Source organism: Salmo salar, chromosome 18 (genome assembly GCF_965601325.2).
Source record: "Salmo salar chromosome 18, fSalSal1, whole genome shotgun sequence".
Taxonomy (NCBI): Eukaryota; Metazoa; Chordata; class Actinopteri; order Salmoniformes; family Salmonidae; genus Salmo; species Salmo salar.
In genome coordinates, this window is record NC_138308.1 from 21,738,312 (window position 1) to 21,749,859 (window position 11,548).

Genomic DNA, 11,548 nt, shown 5'->3' on the forward strand with positions numbered 1-11,548 from the left:
GACTAAATCAAATGCGTAACAACATTCTAGAGCCTCTTAACTTTATCCTCCCAATTTTAATTACCAGCCGCTCAAAGACAGATTTAAAGTAGCAATAAGCTCAGATGCACCCCCTATGCCAGCTTTAGTAGAACACATACCAGGGTGGTTTGCAAGCGTCACTCAATACGTATGGTCTGCAATATTTTGCCAAATTGCTTACTACCAGGGGTTGAAAAATAAACAGTGTGGATTGTATCAGCACCTTTGTGTATACAGGGCAGTTAAAAATAAAAAGGTCAATTTTCTTTGAGAATTAATCAATTTTGATATAAGCGAGCCACCTTAACACTTCCTGCCAATACTATGCAACTTAATCTTTGCAAAGATTTGAATGACTGAAACACAAAATCCTTCTGCATACTCTAAAATATGAATAATGACAGATGGATGAGGTAGCCTCTGTGTTTATTTTCTGCCATTTGCAGACAGTGATGTCAACATGGTTCCCAGTGTTCCCTAGTGTTATTGTCTGTAAATCTGATAACACTGACAACATATCATGGAATGTTAAACAGTATACCACTTTGTGACATCGGCTGATGTAAAAAGGGCTTTATAAATACATTTGATTGATTGAGTTTACAGCCAATTCCCATTTCAGATTAGCATGGAAAATGGCTTGTTTGACCTCTCTCTGGACTCATTCTCCTTAGAGATGGCCAATTCATCGATATCCACTTCCTCTCATCTAATCTCTCCCTCTCATCCTCCCCTACCATACCTTTTTCATCCATCCAACCCTAATGCTCTATTGTCCAGCCTCATGCCTGATGGGACTGTAAAGGCAGCAGGAAGAGATTTTATAGCTGTAATATAATTGCACATCTATGGCAACCATTGAATTATTCCTTAGACAGATTGCACTCTGAATCTTTCCAGCAAACAATGTCAGAGCATGGAAGTGGATCTTGAAATTCATATAACAACTCTGTGCAACCATGGGAATGTTCTGTATGTGTTTCAGTGTGATTTATTTCAGCTTTTATTTCTTTCATCACATTCCCAGTGGGTTAGAAGTTTACATACACTCAATTAGTATTTGGTAGCATTGCCATTAAATTGTTTAACTTGGGTCAAATGTTTCAGGTAGCCTTCCATAAGCTTCCCACAATAAGTTGGGTGAATTTTGGCCCATTCCTTCTGACAGAGCTGGTGTAACTGAGTCAGGTTTGTAGGCCTCCTTGCTCGCACACACTTTTTCAGTTCTGCCCACAAATTTTCTATAGGATTGAGGTCAGGGCTTTGTGATGGCCACTCCAATACCTTGACTTTGTTGTCCTTAAGCAATTTTGCCACAACTTTGGAAGTATGCTTGGGGTCATTGTCCATTTGGAAGACAATTTGCGACCAAGCTTTAACTTCTTGACTGATGTCTTGAGATGTTGCTTCAATATATCCACGTAATTTTCCGTCCTCATTACGCCATCTATATTGTGAAGTGCACCAGTCCCTGCAGCAAAGCACCCCCACAACATGATGCTGCCACCCCCATTCTTCACTGTTGGGATGGTGTTCTTTGGCTTGTAAGCCTTCCCCTTTTTCCTCCAAACATAACAATGGTCATTATGGCCAAACAGTTCTATTTTTGTTTCATCAGACCAGAGGACATTTCTCCAAAAAGTATGATCTTTTGTCCCCATGTACAGTTACAAACCGTAGTCTGGCTTTTTTATGGCGGTTTTGGAGCAGTGGCTTCTTCCTTGCTCAGTGGCCTTTCAGGTTATGTCGATATAGGACTCATTTTACTGTGAATATAGATACTTTTGTACCTATTTCCTCCAGCATCTTCACAAGGTCCTTTGCTGCTGTTCTGGGATTAATTTGCACTTTTCACCCAAAGTACATTAATCTCTAGGAGACCGAATGTGCCTCCTTCATGAGCGGTATGACGGCTGCGTGGTACCATGGTGTTTATACTTGCGTACTATTGTTTGTACAGATGAACGTCGTACCTTCAGGCATTTGGAAATTGCTCCCAAGGATGAACCAGACTTGTGGAGGCCTACAATGTTTTTTCTGAGGTCTTGGCTGATTTCTTTGGATTTTACCATGATGTCAAGCAAAGAGCCACTGAGTTTGAAGGTAGGCCTTGAAATACATCCACAGGTACACCTCCAATTGACTCAAATGATGTCAATTAGCCTATCAGAAGCTTCCAAAGCCATTACATAATTTTCGGGAATTTTCCAAGCTGTTTAAAGGCACAGTCAACTTAGTGTATGTAAACTTCTGACCCACTGGAATTGTGATACAGTGAATTATAAGTGAAATAATCTGTCTGTAAACAATTACTTGTGTCATGCTCAAAGTAGATGTCCTAACTGACTTGCCAAAACTATAGTTTGTTAACAAGAAATTTGTGGAGTGGTTGAAAAACGAGTTTTAATGCTTCCAACCTGAGTGTATGTAAACTTCCGACTTCAACTATAAGTATTCACAGCCGTGAGTCAATACATGTTAGAATCACCTTTGGCAGCGATTACAACTGTGAGTGTTTCGGGGTAAGTCTAAGAAATTTGCACACCTGGATTGTACAATATTTGCACATTATTATTTGTTTTATTCTTCAAACTCTGTCACGTTTGGTGTTGCTCTTTACTAGGCAGCCATTTTCAAGTCTTGCCTTAGATTTTCAAGCTGATTTAAGTCTAAACTGTAACTAGGCCACTCAGGAACATTCAATGTTGTCTTGGTAAGCAACCCCGGGGTATTTTAGGCCTTGTGTTTTAGGTTATTGTCCTGCTGAAAGATGAATTTGTCTCCCAGTGGCTGTTGGAAAGCAGACCAAACCAGGTTTTCCTCTAGGGTTTTGCCTGTGCTTAGCTCTATTCCATTGTTTTATCCTAAAAAACTCCATAGTCCTTGCCGATGACAAGCATACCCATAACATGATGCAGCCATACAAATCATTCAAATCCAGACAGAAAATATTTACACAAGAAGCAACCTATTATCACACAGTCAAAATCTCATTCAATTTAGTAAGTTCACCATTCACCATGCTTGAAAATATGAAGTAGTACTCAGTGATGTGTTGTGTTGGATTTGCCCCAAACATAACACTTTGTATTCAGGACGTAAAGTTAATTTCTTTGCCATTTTTAGTTTTTACAGTTTTACTTTAGCGCCTTATTGCAAATAGGATGCATGCTTTGGGATAATTTCCTTCTTTTCACTCTGTCATTTAGCTTAATATTGTGGAGTAATTACAATATTGTTGATCCATCCTCAGTTTTCTCCTATCACAGCCATTAAACTCTAAGTTTTAAAGTCACCATTGGCCTCATGGTGAAATCCTGAGCAGTTTCCTTCCTCTCCGGTAACTGAGTTAGGATTTTTAGTGATTGGGTGTATTGAGACACCATCTAAAGTTTAATGAATAACTTCAGAATGCTCAAAGGGATATTCAATGTCTGCTTTTTTATTTTAACCCATCTACCAATAGGTGCCCTTCTTTACAAGGCACTGGAAAACCTCCCTGGTCTTAGTGGTTGAAATGCACTGCTAGACTGAGGGGCCGCACAGGTAATTGTATGTGTGGGTTACAGAGATGAGGTAGTCATTCAAAAATCATGTTAACCTGTTGAGGACAGACGTTCCGCTAGCGGAACCCCTAGCCAACAGCCAATGGCATCGCACGGCGCGAAATACAAAACCAACTAAAATACCACAATTCAATTTTGTCAAACAATTAACTATTTTACACCATTTTAAAGATAAGACTCTTGTTAATCTAACCACATTGTCCGATTTCAAAAAGGCTTTACAGCGAAAGCCAAACATTAGATTATGTTAGGAGAGTCCATAGACACAAATAATCACACAGCCATTTTCCAAGCAAGCATATATGTCACATAAACCCAAACCACAGCTAAATGCAGCACTAACCTTTGATGATCTTCATCAGATGACACTCCTAGGACATTATGTTATACAATACATGCATGTTTTGTTCAATCAAGTTCATATTTATATCAAAAACCAGCTTTTTACATTAGCATGTGATGTTCAGAACTAGCATACCCACCGAAAACTTCCGGTGAATTTACTAAATTACTCATGATAAACGTTCACAAAATTCTTAAAAGAATTGTTATGTATTATAGATACATATAACTCCTTTATGCAATCGCTATGTCCGATTTTAAAATAGCTTTTCGGCGAAAGCACATTTTGCAATATTCTGAGTACATAGCTCGGTCATCACAGGCTAGCTAATTTGACACCCACCAAGTTTGGGGCTCACTAAACTCAGAATTACTATTAGAAAAATTGGATTACCTTTGCTGTTCTTCGTCAGAATGCACTCCCAGGACTTCAACAACAAATGTTGTTTTGGTTCCAAATAATCCATAGTTTTATCCAAATACCGCCGTTTTGTTCGTGCGTTCAGGTCACTATCCGAAGGGTGACGCGTGAGCGCATTTTGTGACAAAAAAATTCAAAATATTCCATTACCGTACTTAGAAGCATGTCAAACGCTGTTTAAAATCAATTTTTATGCTATTTTTCTCGTAAAATAGCGATAATATTCCAACCGGGCAACGTTGTATTCATTCAAAGGCTGAAAGAAAAAAATGGAGTAGTCTCGTGACCGCGCATCTCCAGTCTCACTGTCCCCAGGCTGACCACTTATAAATTCTGCTGCTGTTCTTTGCCCAGAGACAGCAGACACCCCATTCCATTTCTGGCGGCTTTAGAGAGCCAATGGAAGCCTTAGAAAATGTCACGTTACAGCACAGATGCTGTATTTTCGATAGAGATGCAAAAGAAGGACAACAAATTGTCAGACAGGGCACTTCCTGTAAAGAATCTTCTGTTATACTCACAGACACCATTCAAACAGTTTTAGAAACTTTAGAGTGTTTTCTATCCAAATCTACTAATTATATGCATATTCTAGTTTCTGGGCAGGAGTAGTAACCAGATTAAATCAGGTACGTTTTTTATCCGGCCGTGAAAATACTGCCCCCATCCCAAAGAAGTTAAACAATATTATTGCACACAGAGTGAGTCCATGCAACTTATTATGTGACTTCTTAAGCACATTTTTTGCTTGCCATAACAAAGAGGTTGAATACTTATTGACTCAAGACATTTCAGCTTTTAATTTAAAAATAATTAGTAAAAACGTCTAAAAACATAATTGCACTTTGACATGATTGGGTATTGTGTGTCGGCCAGTGACACCAAATCTCAATATAATACATTTTAAATTCAGGCTGTAACATAACAAAATATGGAAAAAGTCAAAGGGTGTGAATACTTTCTGAAGACACTGTAGGCTTACTCAATGCTAAACCATTTTGAGGAAACTCAAACCAATAGACACGTCTGCTAAGCTGTTTCAATCAGCCTTTCCTTCTGCTTTCTTGTAAGAGTAGACATAGTATATTGAATGCTGAGGAGATACCAAACCAGTTGGTAAAATCTTTTGTCCAAACAAAAGCATAAAGGGTATTGTTGTTACTCCATGGGAATAGTACGCATTTGCAAAGGTCCAAGTTCCCCACAAAATACACGTACTATGCCATGTGTTTGAAATGTCTCAGATAAAGTATTTAAGGCTCCAATCACATTTTCAGAGCTGATCTGATTGGTCAAAAGATCAATTAGCAAAAACAAACTATCAGATTTGGGCTGCCTGTCTAAACGCAGCCTAACTGGATTGCAATTGAGAAAAAGACAAACCTGCAAGACACTGTTATTGAAGTGATTACCAACCCCCGGACTGTGAATCAGGACATGGGAAAAAAAGTAATCATGAAATTAATAATCTCCATTTGAGCAACACATTGTATCTAATCCCATCCCACATATCTCCAGGTCGAGAAAGAAGGTCACAGCCAATATATTATTCATAGACTTCTGGATAAAGCGTCTGTATATCAGTCTAAAATTATCTAGCTTTATTGGGTCATTTGATCAGGGATAGTGCTGAAGGACATTACACTGATATTGTGAATGAACAACATCTATAATTCATGCATTAGAACATTGATTCATTTGAATGCTAGGCCTATGTCAAATAATGGACCAATTACTGCCAAATATGGCCGCATAGTCTATTTACTGTTATACAGGCTAATAGAGTTTACCTTACATTACACAGAGCAATTACTCGTTGCATATGGTATATCCTTTCAATTATGTGCCTTTGTTAAGAGGATTGGATTTTAGAAAGGTATGCAAACAAATCCACTCACTCATTCAATCAACCAATCCCCCCGAAAGCTGTCTGATAGGCTAAATGCAGGCTCCTGTTATGCACAAGATGGAAAAGTCAACATTACCTCACTGATGAGCACACATAAACATATGCAGAGTTGAGCACAAGTTATTGCTGAAGTATTTACACAATTCCATGTCCTTATGTATTATGTACTCGGGGCTCCCGAGTGTCGCAGCGGTCAAAGGCACTGCATCTCAGTGCTTGAGGTGTCACTACAGACACCCTGGTTCAAATCCTGGCTGTATTACATCCGGCCGTGATTGGGAGTCCCATAGGGTGGAGCACAATTGGCCCAGCCAGCGTTGTCCGGGTTTGGCCGGTGTAGGCCGTCATTCTAAATAAGAATTTGTTCTTAACTGACAAAAATGAAGAGTAATCATTTGTATAATACTTATTTGACAATAACATATCTACTGCACCCCTAACAATTTACAGTACCAAGCACATTTTTAGACGCTTTAGGCAACCTGCGGTATTGGGTAGCCTACTAATAAATATGCATTAATGTGTTCTCTGCTCCTCACCCCTTCACAACTCTGTCTAGACCAGGTGGACTAACCTCAACCTCCTTCACTGAAGGTGTGAGCAGGGCTGGCTCTAGCCTTTTGGGGGCCCTAAGCAATATTTGGTTGAGAGGCCCTCCCACCAAGCGGGCAAATATTTTTGTGGTCCCCCTCTTGACGGCGGAGAGAAAAATGTACATTTTAAGTTAATTTCCTGCAATTGTACATATTTTGCCATCGGGTGGAGACATATTTTTGCAGTTTTAAAGCAAATTTCCTGCAATTCTAACATTTTGTCACGACTTATGCCATACTAATGATATCTGAGTGAGATAACTCACAAAATCAAAATGGGGACCCCCTGGATGTCAGGGCTCCTGGGCATGTGCCCTGTGCCCGGTCAGTATTAGGGCATGATTACTAAAAGTGTAGATAATTGGCTAGACTAACTAACCAATCTAAAAATTGGTAGCTGACATGGCTAATTGAGCGACTGTCAGTAGCTGACAAAACAAGAGTACAACTTCTGATGCACAACCAAATTCTGAACTTGCACTTTGTGTACTCTCCTATTCTAACTCTCAACTGTAAATGGAGACCCCAACTGAGTTGCGGGGGCCCAAAGAGACCGCTTATACCTGGAGCCGGCCCTGGTTGTGAGAGTCTACTGCTGGTGAATATGAGCTACTGAAGGCTCAGCAATGTGCCATTTAAAAATGTTTAGATTCACAGTTATCAAACGTTATCAATTAATGCATTTGTGAATATTCTTGGTGGGAGCAAGCGGCGCGGGCTTGCTCCACTAACCCACATTTACTGTAGCGTAGGCTGCTACTGTATGGCTGTGTGTAGGCGTTGCCTACATGGGGTAACCTCTGTCTCATGCCAATTTAAGGAACAGCGGTATGCAAAATATCGATTGATTCATGTTGCATTCGAAGATAGCACACAATATACCTAGGCTACATGGACAATCTGATAATACATGTTTTGACATCTGCCATATAACGTTAGCCTTAATGCGGTAGGCCTATTTACAGAGCTCGTTGACACGGATTTAATTGTCAAACATGATTGGGTGGACTATGGATAGCCTACATTAGAGTGATATCTCAATAATACAATTTCAATTGGTTTTATGCTAACGACGCTCAGGCTGGCATATGAATAACAGTGGCATCATCAAAGCAGAGGCATTCTTACCGTAGATGTAGAAAATGTGATCTCGCGGCGTCTTGAGGTATGATATGGTTTCTTGTCTGAGGAAAAAAAAGCTCCGTTAATGTTTTTATTCACGGGTGTTTATGGATATGAAAATGTAGCCTATCTTCCATGACGCAAACCTCTTAGGAGAGGATTTCTCTTGCTATTCGGCCGATAGAGAAGTCTTCTGACAGTCCCTACGTTAGAAATACGAGCGAACTAGTCCCTCCCCGGGGTGCATACATTAATCAGTAAGTGAGCACCGCAGCAGAGCAACGCATCATCCACATTCCTGATGTTGATAGGATCTTGGACGTTCCATGATAATAATTTCTCTATGATTAAGTATTTTTGCTGTAACCACCTTGCCTTACGCTTTGAAGTGATATCGTACGAGTACCAGCATAAGTGTAATAAATATATTATAAGCAGGCACAAGGCACACGGGCCTAGCCCAAAGTGAAGCAAATTTAAATGAGATTATTATTTTGGTAGCCTAAATGTGACGTTTTATGTAAAGGCCTATCTAAAGTTTTTGTATATTAATAAGTAATTAAGGCTACACACTTAATTATTAGCCAACATCAAGTTTATTCAAGTATAATTAATGTTGTCATCCAGTTCTCATACAAAACCTATATTACAATATCAACAGAGCCATCTGCTGGTAGGATTAGGCCTACTTAAATCGAGAGCAACTATACAACACACACACACTTTCTATTCATATGCTATCCATACTGTCTATACACACACACCATCATCCAATCGCCTCCTTCTCAAAACTGATTGGATGAGGAAGCCAGTCCCTCTCTTCTGATCTTCTCCTACAATGGAGTTTAAGAAGGAGGTGAGGAGAGAGGATGCGAGGAGAATGCAATTGAGATTCTCCCACAGTAGGCCTACAGTGTGTGTGTGTCAAATCACATTTTATTGGTCACATAGGCTTACACATACACTGTATATAGGGTTCCCGAGTGGCGCATCGGTCTAAGGCAGTGCTAGAGGCGTCACTACAGACCCTGGTTCGATTCCAGGCAGTATCCCAACTGGCTTTGATTTGGAGTCCCAATTGGCCCAGCGTTGTCTGGGTTAAGGTTTGGTGCGGATGGCTGTCATTGTAAATAAGAATTTATCCTTAAAACTGACTTGCCTAGTTAAATAAAATAAAAGCATATATACAAAAGTATGTGGTCACCTGTTCAAATGAGTGGATTTAGCTATTTCAGCCACACCCGTTGCTGACAGGTGTATAAAATCGAGCAAACAACCATGCAATCTCCATAGACAAGCATTGGCAGTAGAATGGCCTTACTGAAGAGCTCATTGACTTTCAAAATGGCACCGTCAAAGAATGCCACCTTTCCAGCAAGTCAGTTAGTGAAGTTTCTGCCCTGCTAGAGCTGCCCCGGACAACTGTAAGTGCTGTTATTGTGAAGTGGAAATGTCTAGGAGCAACAACAGCTCAGCCGCAAAGTGGTAGGCCACACAAGCTCACAGAAAGGGACTGTCGAGTGCTGAAGCATATAGCGAGTAAAATTGTCTGTCCTCTGTTGCAACACTCCCGAGTTCCAAACAGCAAAGTCAGCACAAGAGCTGTTAATCAGGAGCTTCATGAAATGGGTTTCCGCAGCCGCACACAAGCCTAAGATCATCATGCGCAATGCCAAGCGTCGGCTGGAGTGGTGTAAAGCTTGCTGCCATTGGACTCTGGAGCAGTGGAAACACGTTCTCTGGACTGATGAATCACGCTTCACTATCTGGCAGTCTGACAGACAAATCTGGGTTTGGCAGATGACAGGAGAACGCTACCTGCCCGAATACATAGTGCCAACTGTAAAGTTTGGTGGAAGAGTAATACTGGTCTGGGACTGTTTTTCATGGTTTGGACTACTGTAGGCCCTTTAGTTCCAGTGAAGGGAAATCTTAACACTACAGCATACAATGACATTCTAGACGATTCTGTGCTTCCAACTTTGTGGCAACAGTTTGGGTAAGGCCTTTTCCTGTTTCAGCATGAAAATGCCCCCGTGCACAAAGCGAGGTCCATATAGAAATGGTTTGTCAAGATTGGTGTGGAAGAACTTGAATGGCCTTCACAAAGCCCTGACCTCAACCCCATCGAACCCCTTTGGGGTGAATTGGAATGCCTACTGCGAAGCCAAGCCTAATGGCCCAACATCAGTGCCCGACCTCACTAATGCTTATGGCTGAATGGAAGCAAGCAGCAGTTGGTCCCCCGCAGCAATGTTCCAACATCTAGTGAAAATCCTTCCCAGTAAAGTGGAGGCTGTTATAGCAGCAAAAGGGGAACCAACTCAATATTCATTCCCATGATTTTGGAATGAGATGTTAGATGAGCAGGTGTCCACATACTTTTGGTCATGTAGTGTATTTTGCCTATGCTATCGCAGGTGCAGCGAAATTATTAGTTTTCTAGCTCCAACAGTGCATTAATACCTAACAATACACATTTTTTTAAATAAATATTAGAATGAGTAATGTCCGAGTCCGGAATATATATACTGTATATAAATAAAGAAAAACCCTTGAATGAGTATGTGTGTCCAAACCTTTGACTGGTACTGTCTATATATATATATTTTTTAAATTTTTTAATTTTATTCCGGACTCGGACCTTGCTCGTACTGATATGTTTTTATTTATTTGTGTGTATTGTTAGGTAATACTGCACTATTGGAGCTAGAAACATAAGCATTTTGCTGCACCTGTGACAGCATCAGCAAAATACAGTATGTGTAAGCCTAAGTGACCAATACGATTATATTTGATTTGACACACACACACACACACACACACACACACACACACACACACACACACACACACACACACACACACGATAGGCCTACTGTGGGAGAATCTCAATTGCATGTGTCCTCTCTCCTCATCTCCTTCTCAAGACCCATTGGAGGAGAAGGTCAGAGGGGAGGGACTGGCTTTCTCCTCCAATCTGTTTTGAGAAGGTGAGGAGAGAGGATGTGAGGAGTATACAATTGAGATTCTCCCAATCTTCCAGTGTCTCAGGACCAAAGGAGGTGATAGGTTGGTAGAACAGGATGCAAGAGGATTTCCAATAGGTGCCGAATTTATTGAACAAAGGTTTAGGGAGCTATCATTGGCAACTGCATTAATGTGCTTAAGACCAAGGAGAAAGCAAGAAAAAAAAAGAGCAAAATAAATTGGCCTAACTTTACATAGGCCCTACATTGGAGGTGTCATAATACTCATAAAATCTAGTGGTCAAACAGGGGAATGGTTCCAATCATTTTTCCACCATTCCTTTATCCCATAGGAGATTTTAGAAACACTTAAAATAAGGGCTGTGTTTCGTGTAGACTTACCCTGGCATGACGTTTTGATAACCATGTAAATCTCTCGGACAAGGTTACTTTTATCAATATATTCAGCTCTATTTAATCTCAGAATCCAAAATACTAATTGATATCAAGGATATCCAAGAGAGATTTACACGGTTATCAAAACAGAACACCAGGGTAAGCCTACACGAAACACAGCCTTTATTTTAATTATTTCTAAAATCCCT

General features: G+C 40.3%; 1 protein-coding gene across 2 annotated transcripts in view; it reads right to left on the reverse strand.

Moving 5' to 3' along the window:
• LOC106577029 (protein tyrosine phosphatase receptor type E) overlaps positions 1-8,254 on the reverse strand; it is a 57,487-nt gene extending 49,233 nt beyond the window's left edge. Inside the window, exons 1-2 of one of the 2 annotated variants that reach the window (XM_014154690.3) lie at positions 8,121-8,254; positions 7,981-8,036 (exon numbers count right to left, since the gene is read on the reverse strand). The gene's annotated coding sequence lies outside the window, so the exon portion shown is untranslated. Of the gene's footprint in view, positions 1-7,980 lie in introns of both variants that reach the window. The other variant, XM_014154687.3, reaches the window with a different exon arrangement.
• Positions 8,255-11,548: the final 3,294 nt, after the last annotated feature.